At 43.3% G+C, this 21,715-nt stretch overlaps 1 pseudogene; it reads left to right on the top strand.

Moving 5' to 3' along the window:
• Positions 1–21,715, top strand: part of LOC115537191 (gap junction gamma-1 protein-like) — a 96,970-nt pseudogene that overhangs the window by 50,410 nt on the left and 24,845 nt on the right.

Here is a 21,715-nt window from a genome sequence, read left to right as displayed (position 1 = left end):
TCGGACACAAGGATAAAGAATATATCAATCGGACAACCGGTGATGAAATGGGGCACTCCACCGCAGTAATTTAGGTGCATCTCTGCAGCATCGAGGTGTTGGTGCTAGATTGATTGATTCAATGAAGGTGTTTATGCTTGCTGGCAACGCCACATGCTCCAACACTGTTAGCAGAGCTCCAGGGAATGAAGTCTCCATGCATTAATGAAGGAAGCCTTCCGGATTTTTAACAGTTTGAGTTGTGCAACCGAGAATAAAATAAAGACTGAGTGTAGGTAATACATATATCTTCCCAGGCATGGAACTTTGCAGGGAATTTGTTTTTATGTGGCATGAGTATTTTATTTATTTATTTACACATCATTGTTATTGAGTCCTTTTATACACTATTATTCAAAGCAAATTGCAGTCAATTCTGCTACAGGTCATCACAGAGCAGGGAGGTCTGTCTGTCCAGCCACCTATTGCTCCATCCATCCAAACACTTCTTTCTAAAGAGCTTCTCCTTGACCACCGCGGGCCGAGAGGCTCAGTCGATCCCAGCAGGCTATCCCCTGTACTGTCTCAAATCAAACTGTTCTTCGGGCTAACTGTGAGGTTGCTCTTGACTATGTTAACTAGAGGTCAGTGGTGGACGGCTAGGACTCAAAGCACCTGCAGGACACTCGCCCACCCAGGAACGCGAAAAGGACATGAGAACATGTGGACAGCACTCAAGCTGGAAATCAAACCAGCACCACCGCCACAACCTTTGCAGTTGAAAGGCCATCCGCACACCACGGCACAGAAATATACTGAAGGGCCCTCGAACTATTAGGTTAATCCATGCTGTGTTCAACACAGTCCCTCCCGTTGAGTTCAGCAAGAGGCCAAGGATGACTCAACACCTGACCCAACCTGTGCAATCCCACCCCAAGCTGTGTATTGCCTCTCTGGTCTGTATTGCCTGCCCGCTACTTGGCGATCCAACTTAACCACTGAAGACTGCGTAATGTTGTCTGCTTCCTTTTATTGTTAATACTTAAGTCGAGGCCACTTTTAGTTCATGTTTGAAGTTCTACTTTCTGATGTTTATTTTTTGTTACAGAATTGTTTATCAGGCAGGCAGAAAAAACTCTTAGGGCCCTATTTTAACGGTCTGAAACGCAAGTGAGAAACGCCAAGTGCAAGTAGCTTTGTGGGCGGTTCTACGGCAATGTCGCTAGTTTACCGGAGCGAAAAAAGACTCTTGCGCCCGGCGCATATCTAAAAAGGGTTGGTCTGAAGTAGCCTAATTTACCCGTAGGTGTGGTTTGGGCGTAACGTGCAACAAACCAATGAGAGTGCCAGCTCCCATCCCCTTTAAGAGCCATGAGCGCATTTGAATCTGACGAGTTGATATTTTGACAGCATGTCTGCAGTCTCCAATGAGACAGATGCACATGAATTTCAAATTGCAAATGGCTCAGTTTATGGCCAAATAATATGGCCTATTTCAAACATGGAATAAGGTTTTCTTCCACAATTTCAGAAATACTGAGACCTTAAATAAATTTCGGCAAAGAAAGTGTATATGATATAACATATGATATGCGGTAACTGTGGTTCTATTTAATGCTTTACGCAATACATCATAAACATTGTTTCTTATTAGTATTGTATGCATTATCGTTATCGACTTGTGTTCCTAATATCCATGTGTTCCCCTACACATTGCCATGGACTGTATTAAGCGTTACGTGTTTAGTTTGCGTGTGTTTAAACAGATGGACGCACACGCACGCACGCGCCCGCATTCATTCATTCATTCAACACTCACTCGCGGTAAAACAATGTTTTTCACGATCAAATACTCATCAATCCTAAAAGTTATGGGCATTTACACGATGTCTGTGTCAAGAAAATATGTGTTTGCTGTACGGTGTTTGCAGATGCATTGATTTAAAAGTACAACTTATTACCGCTGTATCAGCTGTTCTTTCCCAAATAATTTACCAAGAATGTGTGGCTAGGTAGATGAGAGAAGCAAAGTGTATGCGCAAGCAACATTATGCATGAGCCCTTAAAATAGCATCTGAACAACGCGCCACTGACTTTAAACCAGGTATATCCTGGTTTGTGGCGCAAGTGGTTTCTGAAACTGCAAGATAGCCCCAGGGAACGTTTGCGCCAGAACACGCCTCCTCCTTTCGCCGAGCCGCCCCTTGGGGCGCAAGATCATTCCCAAATTTACCGACGTGTGGCGCAGGAGGGAAAAGAATGCTCTGCGCTAGTTGCAAACTAGCAACGACACATGCGCCAGTGATTAAGTCAATTGCGCCGGATGCAAGATAGGGCCCTTAGAGGCAGATTGATATAAATGTACCCTGGACTTTTTTTTTTTTATAGAAATGTGACTAAGCTTAAGTGTCCTTTCAGATAGGATTTGATAGATAATTAGCCTTTATTTGTGGGAACCCAGCAAGAAATACAGGTCTTGACCAATTCACCTTGTTGTACTTGAGCCTGCCCTTTTCTTATCTACTTTTCTAGATATTCCTTAGTGGCATTAATGTACCAATCCCTTTTAATGGGCCTTTTAGAATATATTATATCTTTTGGGCAGACAGATATTAAACAATTCAGACAATGACATCTTCTCAAATTCTAACATATCGCTGTGTCAGCTGTTTATATGGTCTTTGTTTAACATTACTGTGCATAATGAAACATAACAGGAGCAGAAGTAAAAGTTATTCAAATAAGCTTGACATTTAAAGTATGCAGGCAAATCTCCAAGGCTTTGGCCTGGGCTAATGACTATTAAGATGTTTAATATCTGTTACATGTATAGCTGGATGGGTGTAGACAGATGACATGACTTTATCTCATCCTGGGTAGTTGGAAGGAAATGTAATTGAATTCCTAACTGTAATGTCGCTAAAAATCTAATTCAAAGTTTTTCCTCATCTTCGAGTATTAAATCTTGAAGAAAAGAACAGGCACATTAGTATGCTCCTTCATGAATCAGAGGCATTAACATGCACTTCAACAGGCCAGGAAGGTATGAAAGTAATTCCTAAACATAAAATATATAAAAATAAGGAACTTTATCCCCTTTATTAATTTCTATGCAAAAAAGAGGCGATGACCCACAAGTCAGTGTAATTGTTCCCTGTTTGGATGAACAAATTGTTCTTCCCTGAATCAATATTTAAATATAGTTTTGATATTATGAGGGGATGGGGGAAGGTCTCCTTGGTAGAAACCCTGTGAGACTCAACGGTTTGAATCAGAAGTCATCGCGTCACTCTGTCTGTTGGGTGTCGCTGCAAATACAAATGAACATGGTGAGATATATCCTGCGTCCTAAAGTTTCCAACAAGTACACCTATACGCCTACTTGCTGTCAGTTACGGGCCCAGGCAGAAACTGAGCCGGTAATGTGTTGGAATTTCTTTTTGGTTTTATTTATTACACTTTTTCCTCTGAATCACCATTTCAATCTGTTCACTAAGCTGAGACGAGATCAGTGATGGACCTGGAAATGTATGTCATAATGCTCTCCCCTTTGACAGCAAGAGAGGAGAGAAGCTGAGGTTGAAAGAATCATTTCACAGCGAGGTTTCGATAGACTTAGAGATTGACTGCTTCCCTCTGTTGATATTCAATAGTGTCTCTCTCAGTTTTCTCTCTGCCTGGGTTTTCGCCCCAATTTTGCCCTATGAAGGACTATACTTTATTGCTTACCGGAAAACCAATTTCACACTGAATAGAACATGCCTCCTCTTTGTGGCTGGTTGGAGCATCCTAGGTGATGTGCATGACCAGAAATTGGGCACCACCAGAGTGCAATATGGGGGCTGGAAAGTACCTGAGTAAGAGTACTCAAGAACTGTGCTATAAATCAAGTTTGGACTAATATATTTAGGGAGTTTAGTAATATCATACTTTTTATTATGTCTGATACGATAGTTGGCCCTGTCAAAATGGGAACATTTACACATTTATACAAAAAAACAAAAGGGTTTTTATTAGAGGAGAATATTTTCTGGTGAACTATTACTCTTACACCAAAAGAAAAAAATCTTTTTAGTAGAGAACAAGCTAAGTATTAATCACCAGGCTAAGAGTTAGCTAAATATAGTAGAAAGGCCAAGAACGAGGTAAGTGAAGATAGCTAGGCTAAAAGCCAGCTAAACGGGGCAAGGCTAAGAACTAGGCAAGTGAAAATAACCAAGCCAATAGTTAAGATAGCTAAGGGTAGCTAAGTGAGGATAGCCAAGCTAAAGTTGAGCTAAGTGATCAAAAACAGGCTAAATGCTTGCTTAGTTAAGATAACTAGGCTAAAAGCTAGCTATGTAAAGGCAACCACACTAAAGGCTGAAAGTTAGCTTAGTAAGGACAATTTTTATTGTTTTTGTTAGCTTGGGTTGCATCGACAGCGACTTACAACACATGCATTCACCCCTGTAGATAAAACCGGGAACATTTCAAATAAGCATGGGAGTACACAATATTCATAAAATAAGCTGCTCCACGTGCTATATTTTAGGAACTAGGGATAGAGAAAGCATTTTTCCAAAAATAAGTTTGGAAAAACTCAAACATTGATTGTCTGAGTTTTCAGTCGGCAGCGGAAGCTGTACATGGTTTCTGCTGTCTTGATGTCAGTTGGGAGGACGGCAAACAATCAGGGTTTTGCTGAGCAGAAACTCTGACCTCCTCGTAGTCAGGGAGTAGCCAGGCGTTTGGCAGTCACAGAGTGTAGTAGACGGGCTGTATGGTTTGACCATGTTCGTGGTATAGGATGGGCCTGAGCTATTTACAGCGTGTGTTAGGCAAGCAGGCCCACTAGTGACATGAATCGTATTTGCTAGGCTAAAATCTAGCGGCGTGATGATAATCAGAAGTCGGCTCTTTCTCTCTCTCTCTCTCTCGCTCTGCCTCTCTGCCTGTCTCTGTCTCTCACTCTGCCTCTCTGCCTGTCTGTCTCTTTCTCTGCCCCTCTCTCTCTCTCTCTCTCTCTCTCTCTCTCTGCCTCTCTCTCTCTCTCTCTCTGCCTCTCTATGCCTCTCTCTCTATGCCTCTCCCTCATTAACAACGCCAGTGACTCATTAGCATTCCCGCCTGGCGACGGATTAAGAGCCTTGCAGGTGAAAAAAAAAGTAGAAAAGTGCTGTAATCAAATTATTCAAATGACCTCTGTTCAGTGGTGAACTTCGTTGGCTCTGGTTTCGAGGTGATTACTGGAACAAGTTGCACCTCCAACCATTTCATATCAGAGGGAAAAGAGAAGAAGAATAAAGAAAAGTATGCTTGACAGAGAGAGAATATCAGAGAGAGAAAAATTTGTAATAAATATTAATCCGAAACTTTATTGATTTATAAAGACTGAAATTCTTTCGGCAACAGATGTATATTTTTGGTTAAAAATCGGATTATCAGGTTCAACATATGCTGAATACAAACCTTCTAAGGCCTTGTTCACACAGCAAGCCTTAGTGCTCATCTTGGATTTATTGCTCCGATCAGATTTTTTTTGTTAGGCTGCCAATATCAGATTCCAGTGTTAACCGGTAGCAGTCGGAACTGCATGCGTAAAAGAACAATAAGGTAAATCTTTCGTACAGCAGTAAACTTGGAGACCACTGAACTCAAGGTTGCAATTGTTAAAACTTTATTTGAGTAACAAAAAATTTGAAACTACAATATCACGTACGATTGCAGCGCCTTTGATCCCCTCATCGGTCCAAGTCCAACTCGGTTACAGAATAGCAACGTTTGTGAAGAGGCACAGCTTCCATTTTGTGAGAGTAGCCTACAAATAAGGTGGTTTGAACACTGTTCAATTGAAATTGCACGGCAGCGATAACGATAGCACTATACAGAAAACACAGGAGCCAGTATATGTGATGGATTGCCATAAACTAAAAAGGGATCATCAGCAATGGCCATCCAACATTACTTATTTTTGTAGCTATTTTCACTGGCTATTTCCATTGCGGCTGGCATCCATGTTCTTCCAGAGTGTGTCTCGCCAGCGCTGAATTTGGATGAATGTCGAGCTGGAATGACGTAAAAGTCGCATGATTCTAATACCACTGTTCAGACTGAGGTCGCATTGCAAAGCATCAGACTATGAAAGTGGACCAAGTCAGAATTGGAAAATACCAGATTCCATTTGGTTTGTGCAGCTCACATTGTGCTTAAGAAATCTAATCAAATATGAGTCAAATATGAGGAAAAATCCTGATTTGGGAGACTTTTTCTTGCAGTGTGACAACGAGACATATTCCAGACGTATACGAATTTGCTATTTTTGTTAGCTTTTTTTTGTTTCGCCCTGTTTCTCCTTGGCTTTTGATAAGCAAACCAACCCAATCCATCTTTTCTTAAGTTAAATGCCAGACAGAAAATGTGGGTCGAAAAAGCGCCGTAAACCAGACGCAGAAGGCCAGCAGCAGTTTTTCTGGTTTGTTGACTATAAAACAGCCAGACACTGGGCTGCGGTGGATGAATATCAATATTAGTTATTGTCCTTATTCCTGCAACGAGTAATTTGAGGTTTTAAAAACGTTGAATTTGGAAAGTTTGGCCTCTTCCAATAATGTTAACAATTAAATAATAAAGAGTGAACTTGGCATATCCTCCTCAGAGCCCGTCCCAAGCTAACTAAATCATGTCAGTTTTATAAGTAATGAGTAGAAAGAGAGCCTCTATGAATATCAAATCATTGTTACGAATAATTTACGATCAATTGGAATCAAAACTTAATAAAGTATAAACTTCTCTCATACAATGCAGTTGGCTATTGCGATCTAATGGCAAATAGGTGTTTAATTTGTAAAAAAAAAACACAGAATCAAGAACAGATTAGTACTTTAATATGAATACATAGTCATAAACTTCCCCCCCTGTATCCTTAGTACTAAAGGAATCTCTACCCCGGTGATATCTGAGGTCAAAAGAATAAAAAGTTGCAACACTCGACAATGTGTGACTGGAAAGCAGTAAGGTGACCACCAACTGTCACATTATGACAAAGTGATGATGGAACAGTTTGTACTTTTCTCTCTGTCTCTGTCTCTGTCTCTGTCTCTCTCTCGATTGCTATATATATAGATATCTATATATATTATATATATATATATATATATTATGTATATATATATATATATATATATATCTCCTTTCAACTTGTATGACAGACACATCAGATATCGGTTTTTATGTTCATCTTTCACTCTTATTCTCCACTACAGTTCTCCACTCCAAACAGTGACTATCATTTTGGAGCTGATTCACACTGACTATTTAGAATTATCAGCTGGGTGTTGGTCTCTCTCTCTCTCCCTCTTTCTCGCTCTCTCTCTCTCTCCCCCACACGAGTCACAACAGAGTCCGTTTAGCTGCCAGCGGCTGCAGCATAGTGTCTTTGCTGCAGCCAAATGTGTTCACCCAGAAACAGAACCACTCTCCCCCACAAACACACCCGTTCACCCCATGTGCTCCCTTAAATCTTTTGGTTTCGTTAAGCCCGGCGGGGGAGAGATAGTGAAATAGAGAGACAGTGAGAGTGAAACAGTGGCAGAAGAAAAACGGGGTGAGAAAATGAATGAGTGTGTCAATTGTAGAGAGTGAACCGGAAATGGTAAGAGACAAAGTGAATGGGGCAGAATGAAAGGGAGAGAGGGGGAGTGTGGCTATGTATAGCATGGGTTGGGGGGGGGTGGGGGGGTTTGAGGGGCAGTGGTCTGTGGTTCGGGCGGGTGGGTTTAGGGGGGATAAATCCCACTTCCTGTGGGTCCGAGCTTGGCCAGAGGTCCTGGCAGAGAGAGCATGTGGAGTGTTTAATAATAGATGTCACAACACACAGCGCAAGCTGTTCCCTCGCCTTGGTGATGGAGAATATGTCCTGCTAACCCCCCACCCCGCCAGCCGTCCCCCATCTCTCTCTCCCCCACTCCGTCTCCCTGCCTCCCACTCGCTCTCGCTCTCTTTAAACGCTGTCCTCAACTGGCTCTCTCTCACTTGCTCTGTTTCACTGTATCTCTCTCACCCACTTCATTTGGCACACTCCCTTTATCTCACTCTTTCAGTCTCTCTCCCTACCACTCTTTCTCTCAGTCTCAACCTATCTCTCTTCTGTCACTCTCGCCTGGCACCTCTCCAGTTGACTTTCACTCCTTTTTTTTCCTCTCTCACTCTCTTTTACCATCCTTTTCACCTCCTCTTCTGACCTCTCTCTCACTTTCACTCCCCACTCTCTTTAATTATCCCTCCCACTCTTTTGCTCTCCCTCCCTCCCTTTTTCTCTCTCTCTCTCTCTCTCTCTCTCTCTCTCTCTCTCTCTCTCTCTCTCTCTCTCTCTCTCTCTCTCTCTCTCTCTCTGTTGGTGTTCCGGGAAACACACTATTCTTAAAGGGGCTCCTGAGTACAGGATGAGTTTCACCTGTGGTGCGCTAACCTTTATCGATTGTTCCACCTATAAAAACAAGACAGACTCCTTTTCTCTCCGTCCTTTTCTGTCACTCTCCCACTTATCACTCACTCTCACTGCCCTGTCTCTTTCATTTTCCCTCACATTCGCTTTCTCCCTCTTTGCTCTCTCCTTTTCTCTCCCTCCCGTTTTCTCTCTCTCTTGATAGAGAGAAAGAAAGATATACAGGTTAGGGCCCGACCGATATTGATTTTTGAGTGCCGATGCCGATTATTTTCAGAGAAAAATTACGATTACGATTTAATCGGCCGATTAAAAAAAAAAAAAAAAAAAGCATATAAAACGTAGTTTTTGATACCTTAAATATACTTTAAACACTTTTGACGAATATGTGAATTGAATGCAGAACCTTTGAGTGTTTTAGAATACATTTACAGTCAAAAATGAGTGTAATGTAAAATGTAAAATAAATAACTAACTCCCAATGTGCTGCGCTCGTGAACAGTGACTAACACGTGCGTGCTGAGCAGTATGGTCTCACCGTTAGAGTCTACAGTATAACAAATTAACATGGCCTGGGACCTAAAGAAAAACAGGCACAACATGCTCAAACAACGCGTCTTGTGTACATTGGTGAGGTGAGCGCGCAGCTGCCTGAGCGATCGTGCTTTCATGTTGTACGGTAAAATTCAATCTCCTCTTTTTTACTCCAGCTAAAGTGGTTAGTTAGCAAGGCGAGTAGGAGCGCAATCTGCAGGATACTAAGCACAATAACATTAAAAAAAATAAAAAATAAATAAATAAATAAAATCGGTTGTAATCGGCGTCTTTTTGACCGATGCCAATTATTTTCAAAAAGGCTATAATCGGCCGATTAAATCGGCAGGCCGATGAATCGGTCGGGCCCTAATACAGATGTATAGATGTTAGATAAATTGAAAGATAGATAGATATAGTTCTTCCTTTGTCTGTCTGTCTCTGTCTCGATAGAGAGATAGCTAGATAGATGGATGTAATTATTACTTTCTATCTCTGTTTCCCTCTCTCTCTGTCTCTCTACCTCTCTCGCCCGGCTCATCTCCCCTATTAACTGTCTATTAACTACAGACGGGTTAGAGGTGGCTTTGTCTCGAGTTTCCGAGTCGACAGTGTCCCCGGGGGCTCCATGCATTCAGCGAATCTGCCGACTCATCGAAGCTCAAAAGATGCACTGCTCTCTCTCACGACACTTGTGTGTGTGTGTGTGTGCGTGGGTGATGTGTGTGTGTGTGTGTGTGTCGGTAGCTGCTGGTGTTGGAGACTGCATCAGTACAATTTGTAAAAAACTTGACCATTTACCTCCAACCCAGCTGAATGTCAACATCCTCATCATAGAACGTTGCGTGCTAACTAGAACTTTCATTTTTACTTTAACAAATGCCAGATGTCCTGCTGAGACAGCACTGAACGCTAGCAGTTATATACTGTAAGTGTGTAATACCCATAGGGTCTGATTTGAATTTCAACAGTCACATTAAAACATAAGGCAACTGGAATCAAAAGGTGAAACAGCCACGACTGGCATTTTATCCAGTATTGTGTTCTGTTCCTATTTGTTCTAACCCTAACCCTTGTTCATAGAAAGATTTGAGGTACCACCACAAAGGTTTTTACAGCTCTGTAGGCTGGGTCGAGTTTCAAAGAGACAATAAGGAAGTGTTTTCCTCCAGGAAATCGATTACGTCCGAAACCGAAAGGAAAAGCAATCAACCAATAAGAAACTTTTCTTGTGTTCTGGATGTAGTACTCACTCGTAGTGCTTGAGTACTGATTGTAAAACTGTAGTACTGTAGTACTTAAAATAGTATTGTTGGTGGTACTTACGTGCTGTTTTTCCGTAGTACTGAAAGAAACACACAAACAGCATAAGCTGTGCATAATTAAATACAAAGAGAGGTGTGCGTGTAAACGTTTATGTTAATCGTTGATGGGATCTATGTGTTTATGTGTGAATGGATGGATTTAAGTGTGTATGTTGGGGGGTGATAAATTGTATTTGTGCTTCTGTGTGTTTGTCTTTGTAGCTATGATCAATATCTCGGTGCTTATGCGCATACTTCTGAAGATCTGTCATCGATAGCCCTGTAGATCTTTATAGATCATCTATAGAACTATAGTTTGTGTATGCATGTTTGTGTGTGTACAACAATATATACATGTGTGTATCATCTTATATAGCTGTGTGTACAAATCTGTGTCACATATGTTCCTGTATACCCATATGGGTCTCTATCACTTATATATCTGTGAGTGTTTGGTTGTGTGTGTGTGTGTTTATATACTGTATATCTGTGAATCTTCCTCTGTGTGTGTGTCTGTGTGTCCGACCACTCCAGTCTGCATGGCTACAGGCTGACTCATCTACTCATCCACTCCTTCTGCCCAGTTAATTAAAGCAAGGCCCTGTTTATTTTCTGCCATCTTGAATTTAATAAAACAACATCACTGGTGTGATTCAACAACACAGGCCCCCTGTTTTGTTAAATTGAGGGAATTTGTGTGTGTGTGTGTGTGTGTGTGTGTGTGTGTGTGTGTGTGTGTGTGTGTGTGTGTGTGTGTGTGTGTGTGTGTGTGTGTGTGTGTGTGTGTGTGAGAGTGTGTGTGTCCTTGTAATTATATGCAAGTCGATGCTAGTCAGATTGCTTCGGCTGTGCTGAGCTTGTCGGTGTGTCTATGGGACCAGCCCACGTGTGCCTTTCTCTGCACGTGGACAAATCTCTGGGCTTACAAGCGCAGCTTGTTCGTTTGATCTGTTTTTGTTCATCTAGGCGGCACACATTGAAAATGCATCTTTATTGCCAATTCGTCGCAAGTGCAATAGCACACTCGTTAAGTGCTAACCCTAACTCTCTGACTCTAACACGATAACAAAATATTAGATCAGGGTTAAGTAAATGTAATAAATAAAGCAAGAACTGGCTCTGGCTGTGGGGATACATTATGCACTAACGGGTTCTGCAAGTGCAGAATCTTCAGTGGTATTAGGTTTGTTTCTCCATGAAAGCTGAAATTGATAACTTATCACCCTTCTCAAGTTTGGAGCACGATATTGAGAAAATATGATAATCTCTGTTGTTTACGAACTGCCATACCAATATTGATTGGGATGTTCTTAAACATATGTAAAAACACAACATTTATGGAGAAACGCATCAAGATAGATTCATTACATACAAAAAACAAAAAGTGTTCTTTCAACTAAAGTTGAACACGAATAATAATTAGAATACTCAAAATCTTATTTCTACAGAACAGGACATGTTATACCGGTAAAATCAATAAATAAAGACTGTTTACAGGGCAAGCGATGCTAGAAACAATAAACACATACATATACTAAATACTAAACACAATACATATAGACAAATAACATGAAAATTGTGTCAGAAACAAGGCCCCTCAACTTGCAGCCTTTAGAAGATATTGCGCACTTTCCCCATCAGTTCACTGGCTAATGTTACAGATTACAGGGCTAAGAAGACCTATATGTCACATGACAACCACACTTGTCTTTTCAATGCGACCTTAGTGATCGGATGCACCCAATCAGAACACAGGTCTGACGTCCACCCTCGAATGCAAACTCTTCGGCCGTATCCGAGTTCGGATTTCACTTTCCCAGAAAAAACCCTCCACGGTGTCGTGTCGGGGTGTGGTGTTGGCGATGTAGTCGGAAGTCTACCCTATTGCGGTCCGCACAGCCATGCAACCCGATCATGATGCGAGCTGGACCACCCCGGGATGTGGTCTAGCATCATGGGATCAAAGCGTGTGCCAGATCCGATCTGGGATGTGGTGCAACTCCAGTTGGGATGCTCATAGTGCTCCATTATTTCGGAATCTGGAGTTGCTAAGCATATATGATGTGAAAACTCTTCAGATTTCCAGTTTTTCAATAATTTACTTCCTTCTTCTTTTAACAGTTTTTTTATATCCAGGTCACAGATCCATAGTCATCAGACCAGATCTGTAGATCTCCTTCACCGGCAATTTTTCAGAACAAATCTGGGACAGTTTTCTATTAGGGACAGAGGTCCAGTCGTTTGGAACAGTTTTCCAGCTACTCTACGTAAACACTCATCTTTAGCTACTTTCAAAAAATATCTTAAAATGTACCTAATTTTAAAAGCCTATGATAATATGATAAACTGAATGTATGCTGTATTGTCTTTTTGCTTGTTAGTTATATCTTTACTTTGCTTTTTTACTTTTACTCAAATGTATTCTCATTTTTGTAAAATGACTTTGTAGTTGTTTTATCTCTATAATTTTACTTTTGTTCGTCTTTTCTTTTCTTTTACTTTATTTTCTTTACCTTATTGTATTTTAATGTCAGGTGGACATCCTTAATAAGCCCTTGGGGGTTTCTTTTGTCCCACCCGTGCATCTATGTATGTCTATGCAAATCTTCTTGCCTTTTTTAATCTTGTTTATTTGCACAAATAAAAACTAAACTAAACTAAACTAAACTAGCTCATATGGTCTAGGATCCGATCTGGGAGGGTCAAGACCTGACAGTTAAAGTGTCCCAGTGAGATCAGATTATGGAAGTCGCTTTGAAACCACAAGGGTAACCGAGGGCTCTATCTCTTCACTAATTCACTCGAATCATGCGAGCACGCAAGTCGTAGGCTGGTGCTCACATTCGCATGTGACATGGCAACCAGCCAATGGAACTTGATCGCTATATAGCGGCTTCAAGTGGTTTCTGATTTGAACTCAACCATCCACTCGGCCAACTGAGACATCACCCCACAAGAGAAACTGAATATTGCATACTTTTCTCGAGGCGTTTCGATGTTGGTTTGTTATTGCACACATGTGGTATGCTATTATTGGTATTGAGTCAATATATCGTGCATTCCAGTCACAGAATGCATTTTGGGAGATTCCTCTTGCGTGGGGGAGAGGTAGTACAGCATCTCTGCAAAGCGTCAAAAGTAAATTCCAGTGTTTTGTATGCATACACAATGTATTTACACTATACGTTTCTTTTTGTGTCCATCTGTGTGTGTGTGTGTGTGTGTGTGTGTGTGTGTGTGTGTGTGTGTGTGTTTTCACAGATTTGCTTACTGTCAAAGGAAAGACATGCAGAGGGACAGACGGATGGACAGATGGTGGGATAAAGGTTCAAGGTAGGTATTTTAAAACAAGCCTCAATGAAAACAAACTATGACAGCAAGAGCCTTGAGGGATACTCCGACATAAACATAAACATACCCAACATAAAATAAGGATAAATATGAACAAGAAGCAGCGATCTTAGTCAACTGCCCCAAACGTACAATGTGTCAAGAATTCATCTGCATAACAACGGCACATTTTCAGCTTTATAGTCTTGTTTTTAACACCAACTTGAAGTCAGACTAAAAGGCAGCAGCAAAATGTCCCTGGGTCGTGTGACACACAATAAAGTTGGGTAAATAAATATGTATGACAACAGAGGGAGAAACCTCTCGTTACGCGGCACGGTCTCCATAGGAATACAGCAACAGCTGGAGGGGAAGACATGCTTGGCTGCCATCACATTGACAGAACCATATGTTCCAACTTCTCCTGCAAAGGACAATAATTCCCTCGTCACGCAAAGAATTGCTCTTCTTGAAATGTTCTTGTTTTTATTCTTCTCCTTGTCTTCATTTTGTTGTCATTGTTATAAGGCCCCCCCAGATATTTCATGAACCTTCTTTTTGCGTTACGCGAACGCAGAAATGTACAGGTTAAGCAGACCCACACACGGTGCCAAAACAAAATGGAGGGTTCGCATACCTTAATATTCCGGAAGAAGAAGCAGGCGGAAGTGTGTGCAAAATAAATTGCATTTCAACATATCCCAAATGTTTTCTCGCCTTGGGTTCATCTGCATTTGACTGTCTTGACATTTAATTAACTTTTAACTGTTTACTTTTAATGACCCAGAGACACCAGGGAAAGACCCAACTGCCAAAAATATATTCAAAACAAAACTACATATTTATATATATGTATCTCAAACGTATAAAACATCTGGATATGATATGCCTCACATTTTATTCACACTTCTCTCCTTGGCGTCCTGTTTATTGTTGCCACAAACCTATAATATCAACCTGCAAGAGATCATTTTAGCCGAAACCTTCTAAATCAAAACATTTTTACTCGGGAACGACTGCAAATAAAATATTGAATGTTGAAATGATTGTAGTTAGAATTTCTCAAGAAGTTAAAAGAGAATAATCGCCTTCATCCAACTGGGATCCAGTGAATGTATTCTTTTATAAAACTCTTGAGTGTTTTACGAAGAGGCCATAAAGCCCTATAGAATAGCCTCTTAACCGCTTTCAATATTGATGTAGAGTTTCAATGGGAATGCCTCTAGTGCTAATAGGGAGATATTCCTGATGTGGGGGGCGGGGGCAGCCTTGGAGACATCAGGCTGAATAGACAAGCCACGCACACACGGATAACCCTTTGGCCAGGCTCCGTGTTCGCTCACACTCTCCCACGCCCCATGAAATTATTAATTTATTTGTATTTGATCTGGACCCTGGAAATAGAGAAATCCCCTGAAGAAATGGCCGCTCTGGCTGACTTCATTACTGAACTGAATCTCACGTATGGACAGAACTCCCGAGCTGTTCCCTGACCAAAGTTAACGTCTGTCAGAGATTTTGTGCTGGACCTCTGGATTTTAGATGCCTTCTTTTTAAAGTATTCCGTCTTAAGGACGACGCCTCTGAGTCAGGAATGCTATGCATTTGAATTGCTTATGTCATATGTATGTCTCTATATGTATTATGTATGGATGCATGTATCTATGTATACATGTACCTAATGATATCAGCAATTCAATACATATCAGGAATTCTATATATATATATATATATACAGGATATGTCAGGCCATTTAATGAAGAAATGTTGTGTAGCCATGAGTTTATTGTGAAAATTACTCCGTAATGCAGAAGTCAAGCCACAACTAATGTATCAGGCTTAGATCACACAGGTTAGCATTATAACTATCAGGGCTTGTTGTTTAGTACGCTCTGTGTTAGACCCCGACACATGTGTCATGGCTTAAATAAACTTTCAGTCTTTCAGAAATCATTTTAACATCCATAATTCTGCCATGGGAAAGAAAAAACGGCCTACAAAATTCCACTTTGACTTTGTATGTAATTTTCAATAAAGTCAAAGTAATTAGAAAGAGTGAGAATTTGCAGTTGGTGTCTTAACCCAAACAAAGCACTTTGTGTAATGGTTGTGAATGCATACAGGGCGGAATCAGCCTAAACACTAACTCTCTCACTCTTTATCTCGTGTCCTCTCTCTCACTCTCTCTCTCTCTCTTGTGTCTCCTATCTCACTTCTTCTTCACCTATCCCTATTCTACCTCTTCCCCTTGCTCTCTTTCCTCTATCCCTCTCAACTATCCTATCTCTCTTTGGCTTTCTTTCTTTCTCTCTCTCTCTCTCTCTCTCTCTCTCTCTCTCTCTCTCTCTCTCTCTCTCTCTCTCTCTCTCTCTCTCTCTCTCTCAATTATCCACTCTCTCTTTGGTTCGCTCTCTCCCTTCTCACTATTCTCTCTCTCCAACTGTCGGTTCCGGCACGGTGCTGAGAGATGGATGGTTGGCAGATCTAACCCTGTGACTGTACAGAGCTCTCTCCCTCTCCTCCCTCTCCCCTCTCCCTCTCTGTCACTTGCCGCTGGCCGTGATGCGACTGGAGACTGGCAGCCGCAGCCACCTGCAGTCTCATTACACCCACTCCCTCCCCGACCCACCACCAGCAGGCCCTCCTCCCCCAGCCGAGGAAAAGTCCTTCTGACACCTCCCCTTCCAGATGGCACACCGTCCCCTGGGGGCGCGTGTTGGGGTGAGGGTGGGTGGAGGAGGACGGAAGGTGGAGCGAGATGAAAAGTAGAAATTCAGGAAAAGCTGGAGGATTAACCTTCGCACCCCTGTTCCCACCCACAGCCTCCCCCCCCCCCCAGGGACATGGAGAATGAACCTGGAGCCGGCGCTGTGGTTGTTTGCGTTGACCCCCGGTATGGAGAGGGTCAAGTCACATAATGAGCACAATCATTCGGGGCTGGAGCCCAGCCAGACAGGGCCTGCTCGCTTGACCACCGAACAAACCGACCCATGAGAGAGAGAGAGAGAGAGCGCTGTGTGTGGTAGATTTGATTCAGCGATCCTCAAGGATCGCACTTACCAGGTACCCTGGAAGGATTCTGTCCCTGAACCTTGTAGTCTCACTCATGGGAACCATCAGGGTTCAATCCTGGATCCCATCCTCTTCTCTCTGTTCACCACTGTGTCACCGGGTTTTGTCATTCACTCACTTAGCTCTTCTACCACAGCCACGCAGATGACACGCAGCTAAATCTGTCTTATTCACGGTCCGAAACCCAAGTGGCATCACATATCTCAGCCTGTCTGGCTGGCATCCTCCCAGTGGATATCGACGCTCAACCTGAGGCTCAATGTGAACAAAACTGAGTTGCTCTTCCTATCAGGGTAGACATCTCCCATCTAAGGCCTCGTCATTAATATTGACAACCCTGTGGGGCCTGCGACGGCAGGGAACCTGGTATTGACACTGGATGACCATCTGTCCCACGCAGCGTCCAACATCGCCGTGACAACCGTTTCCCACAGATTCCTGCTGTACCACATCAGGAGGGCTGCTTCTGTCAACCCTGAAAGCAGTGCAGGTTTTGGGTATAGACTCTTGTTATCTCACGTCTAGAATACTGAAACTCCCCTTGGGCAGGTCTGCCTGCATGTGCTGTTTGTCTTCTGGAGCTCATTCAGATTGCAGCAGACCAGCTGGTCTTCGACCATCCAACGTCCTCCCACAATGCACTGCTCTTCCTCCGCACCCTGCCCTGGCTCCCGGGGGCTGCCCTACTTCCATCCGAGCTGATGGTACTTGCCTACCGTGCTCCGAATGGCTCCGTTTTTAATCCAGAACGCGGTCAAACCCTACACATCCCGTCCACTCTGCTCCAGACTGCCAAACGGCGTCCTGCCCCTGCAGTAAGAAGGGTCCCAAGCTGCCGCTCAATAAAAATGTTGATTGTCCGAGGACCTGGTTCCCCAATGGTCGCCTGGCCCCCCTGACATTAGACCATCTTCTGTCCCTGACTGAGTACCCCTCTGCTCAGACTGCTTCTTTGCCCGTGAAAATGATAATAATAGCAAATTGTATTAAGTAAAAGTAAATCCAAATAAATTCTCTAGTTTTTCTCTCTTTTTTTTTTAGCACTTGAAGCACTTAGCTTAATTGACGACTTACTTCTCGCACATGTTTGGTCATATCTTCAGTGTTGATTTACTTGTCGCTTCGGATACAGCATCAGCTCAATTAATGAGATGGAGATGAGAGAGGGGGAGTGAACGGAGGGGGGAGATATGTAGAAGAAAGATAGAGGGAGAGAGAGTGATGAGAGAGAATGCTTGTTTTGAAATTACTTTAAGAAAGGCACAAACATCATTATGATTCTCCACATGAAGTCATAATCAAGAGTGTCTAACGGCTGATTATTACACAGCTGTCCCTTTCCGAAGGTGCCAAGCGTCCTTCCGAAAGCTGCTGGAGGGAAGAGTGCTGAGACTTGTGACGGCTTCCTCGAGTCCGGCTGGAAGGGCTGGAGGGCTGGAGGAAGGCAGCCACCCATTAGTGAGGGAATCTGATGGTCAATCGGGTGGACTAAGGGTTGAGGTGACGTCGAAACACGTGAACACAGGTTCAATTGACCGATAATTGTTTTGGATACAGGGTTGAAGAGTGGCTATCACGTTGGTGCTGGGTTGAGAGTTGACCAATCATGGCTTGGGCACAGGGTTGAAGAGCAGCTAAGCGTGTGGACGAAGGGTTGAAAGTTGGACAATCGCGTGGACGGATGGTCGAGGGGCAGCAAATCACATAAGGGACACAGGGTTGAGAGGCGGCCAATCATACGGACACAGGATTGAGCGTTGGCAAATGACGGGTCAGAAGTTGATAGCAGAAGCAGGGTGTAGTGGTCCCAGACCTGAGTGTGTGAAGGTGTGTGGGAGGCCGGGCCCCCCAGGTCAACAAGCAAGAGTGCTCTGGGGTCTACCAGCCCAGCAGGTAGAAAGGAGAAAAATTGAGGAGTGGGATGACAACGATGTGAGAAGGAGAGGAAGAAAGAGAAGAGGCAAGGAGTGATAAACGACTAGGAGGGTTTAGAGGCGAGGGTGTTTAAGAGATACAAATTTGCATGCGAGAAACGTGTGAACGACAAGGGACGGATCGAGGAATAGAAACTTGGTTGGTGAGGTGTAAAGCAGTCCTACGAGGAGCAGGAGAGCGGAGGAGCCCTGCAGAGCTACAACAGGCCTCGACGGGAACAGCATTCGACAAAGAGGAGCTGACGGCTGGAAGGGAAGTTGTTGGAGGAAAACCAGGGATCCTACCGTGCGGAGCTGTGCCGAGTTCATCTGCTCACTGCAAGACAAAACACTTCCCGAAGTTAATTTAGCGCCAACGGATCAGCCGTGAATTGTTGAGCTATTCCTGGTGATTCGTGTGCGGGGGAAACGCCGCGTAATTACACTCGCAGAGACGTTTGAGGAGGACAGCCGCAACACTTGTTTGGAAGTTATTTAATAAGAACGAATATGAAACTTCCCACCGCCGCCAGCCGAAATGTTTATTATTACCGTCATTCCCCACGAGCTCGTCGGTGTGATTACAGAAGCACCTGGTCGGTGGTTGTCACTGTCTGATGGTGATTTCTGATCCGGGCTCTTCTCCTCAGGAAGCGTACTCTGTGTTCCTGGGCTCCGTCTGAACATTTCCATACAGTGACAATAATTCATCCGAGGTTCAATGACCAAGGGCATCCCATAATTGCGCTGCTGAATAAAGTCCAACTCCGCCCACTGTCAAGGGATCCATACGTAGTTAATCTTCTCCTCTTGTCACTCAAGCCTGCTCTCCCTCCATCTTCCTCTCCCTCTCTCCCCCTTTTCATCCTCTCCTTAATCTTCGTATCTTCGCCTCCCCCTTCTCTGTCCTCACCAATCTCTTTTTCGCTCTCTGTCCCCTTCTTTCCCTCCCTCACCCCTTTCCTCAGTCTGCCCCTCTATCGCTCTCCCTCTCTCACACCCTCTCGCTCTCTCTCCCTCTCCTGCCATCTTCTCTCTCTCTCTCTCTCTCTCCCTCTCTCTCTCTCTCCCCATCTTTTCTCCCCCTCTCTCACACCCTTCTCTCTGTCTCTCTGTCCCTCCCTCCCTCCCCACCACTCTCTCCATCACTGTCACCTGGAAGGGGAAGGTTTGTGTGTGTGTGTGTGCTGGCCAGACGCGCGGGTTATGACGGTGATCGCCCGCTGAAGGTGGAGGTAGATTGGGGTTACGGCGCAAACGTCACCTCTGCCAGCGCACGGTGATGATGCAGTAGGTGGGGAAGGGGTGAGGATGTTGACGGAAGGAGTAGCGCTCGCAGCTCAAAGGACATGAAGGGCGGGAGAGAGAGACGACACAGGCGCTCTCGCAGCCACGGCTGCCAATCACGTGGCTCGTAGCTCATTAAGGGAGTTCCGCGACCCGGCCTTTGTATATATGTCCTCTTGTTAAAGGTGAGCCACTGCCGGTACCGCTTAATTAGCATGGCTATCAGTTTGGCCGCGCAGTTTGCTACTTATAATGAACGAAGATCTAGCTGGTGGACGTCAGAGTTGACACTAGCTATCCATCCAAGTTTCCCATAAAGTGGGAAACTTTAAATTTGAGGTTTAGTTTTATTCATTATGGGCTAAGGTTGGTTTTATTTATTATTATTATTATTATTATTATTATTATTATTATTGTGATACTTATTTTGTATCCTGCTGAATTTACAATACTTTAACCCAGTGGGTTGAATTTAATTGAAAAACCTGCAAGATAATGATCAACATTGGGAGTAGGTAATTAGATTATTCCACTGCAGAAAAACACATTCATTGGGTTACAGTAAACCCACCTGTTGAAGCCACCAAAGTAGCTTCCCTGACATTAACGATAAGTAAAGCATCCATATGAGAAGGAATCAGACCTTGGCGAGAGCTTTGTATCATATGAACACCCACCTTAAACATTTCATATAAGATAGAAATGTGATCATAGTAAACTATACACTGATTATAGTCATTTTTTAACCAGCCGACAAACCAGCAAATGTACCAGACAGTCGTCCAGTCACTTAACAGCCAGTAAAACGGTCACAACACTCTTTAAAACAACAGTTACCTTAACAGTAATTTAAAGCGCCAATAAACCTGTAAGCAAATCTTTCATAAAACCGATAACCTCTTGAGCCATCCTCAAGAGGATGGGTTCACGGGGAATACAATTCCACCTGTTTAGGGCATCAAACCGGCAAACCCCTTCCCCGCTCTCTTTAATCACCACGGCACCCACCCCGCCCTCCCCCTCCTCCCTTTTGGACCCTCTCCTCGGGTGTGTGCGTCTGACAGTGGCTTTGAGGCCCATTAAAAGCTAGCCCTGGGTATGGCTGTCTGCGGTGCTCAGCCACCATCTTGTCAGGGAAATTGGTGTCTAAAGTGTCAGCGAGGGCGAGCCAGCCTGATGCTGTTGAAGCCAGCTAATCACTGTAGTGTAACCAGTGTGCCACTGCCCCAATTACCGCATATAGGTAGCCCGTTGCTACTTTAGCCCCTTTGCTATCGCTACGGATGCTAATATCATTTTCACTACCATATGTATACTTTTGTATATGTATGTTAACTATATGGGTCAAACATGCTCGGTGGATTATATACATTTCAATGCATTATATATGGATTGCCTTTTATATTATTAAACAGTATACATTTATTTATGAAACTAGTTTAGTTAATTTGATTCTTACATCGAGGTATACACATGATGTTCCAGTATGATATCCAACGGCTTAGTCCAAAGATAGGTTGTCCTCGTGCATGCTTGGCTGTGGGCATGTGTAGTTATATGTTTTTATAAATCACTTCACCCTCAATGGGCGATTGATTCATTGTAAAAGATGAAAAATAAAAATATACTCGAGCCTTTCTGCCCAGATATTCAACAACACCTTATAAGGAGGCAGTCTGTTGCCAGGGTAACAGACTGGTGACAAAAATAAAAGTTACGATTTGGGAGGGGGGAATTTCCATGAAAAGTGATGAAACAAAAAAAGTATATATGCTGATTCCCAGCTGGGTTCAGGGATGTACATGGCTGGTTCGGATGGAGGCAGAGGGGGGGGGGGGGGGGGGGGGTAGACCTCTGTACACTGTCTCAGC

This window comes from Gadus morhua, chromosome 23 (genome assembly GCF_902167405.1).
Source record: "Gadus morhua chromosome 23, gadMor3.0, whole genome shotgun sequence".
NCBI classification, from domain to species: domain Eukaryota; kingdom Metazoa; phylum Chordata; class Actinopteri; order Gadiformes; family Gadidae; genus Gadus; species Gadus morhua.
Note: the sequence above shows the minus strand (reverse complement) of the source record. Positions and strands in the feature narration are given on the sequence as shown.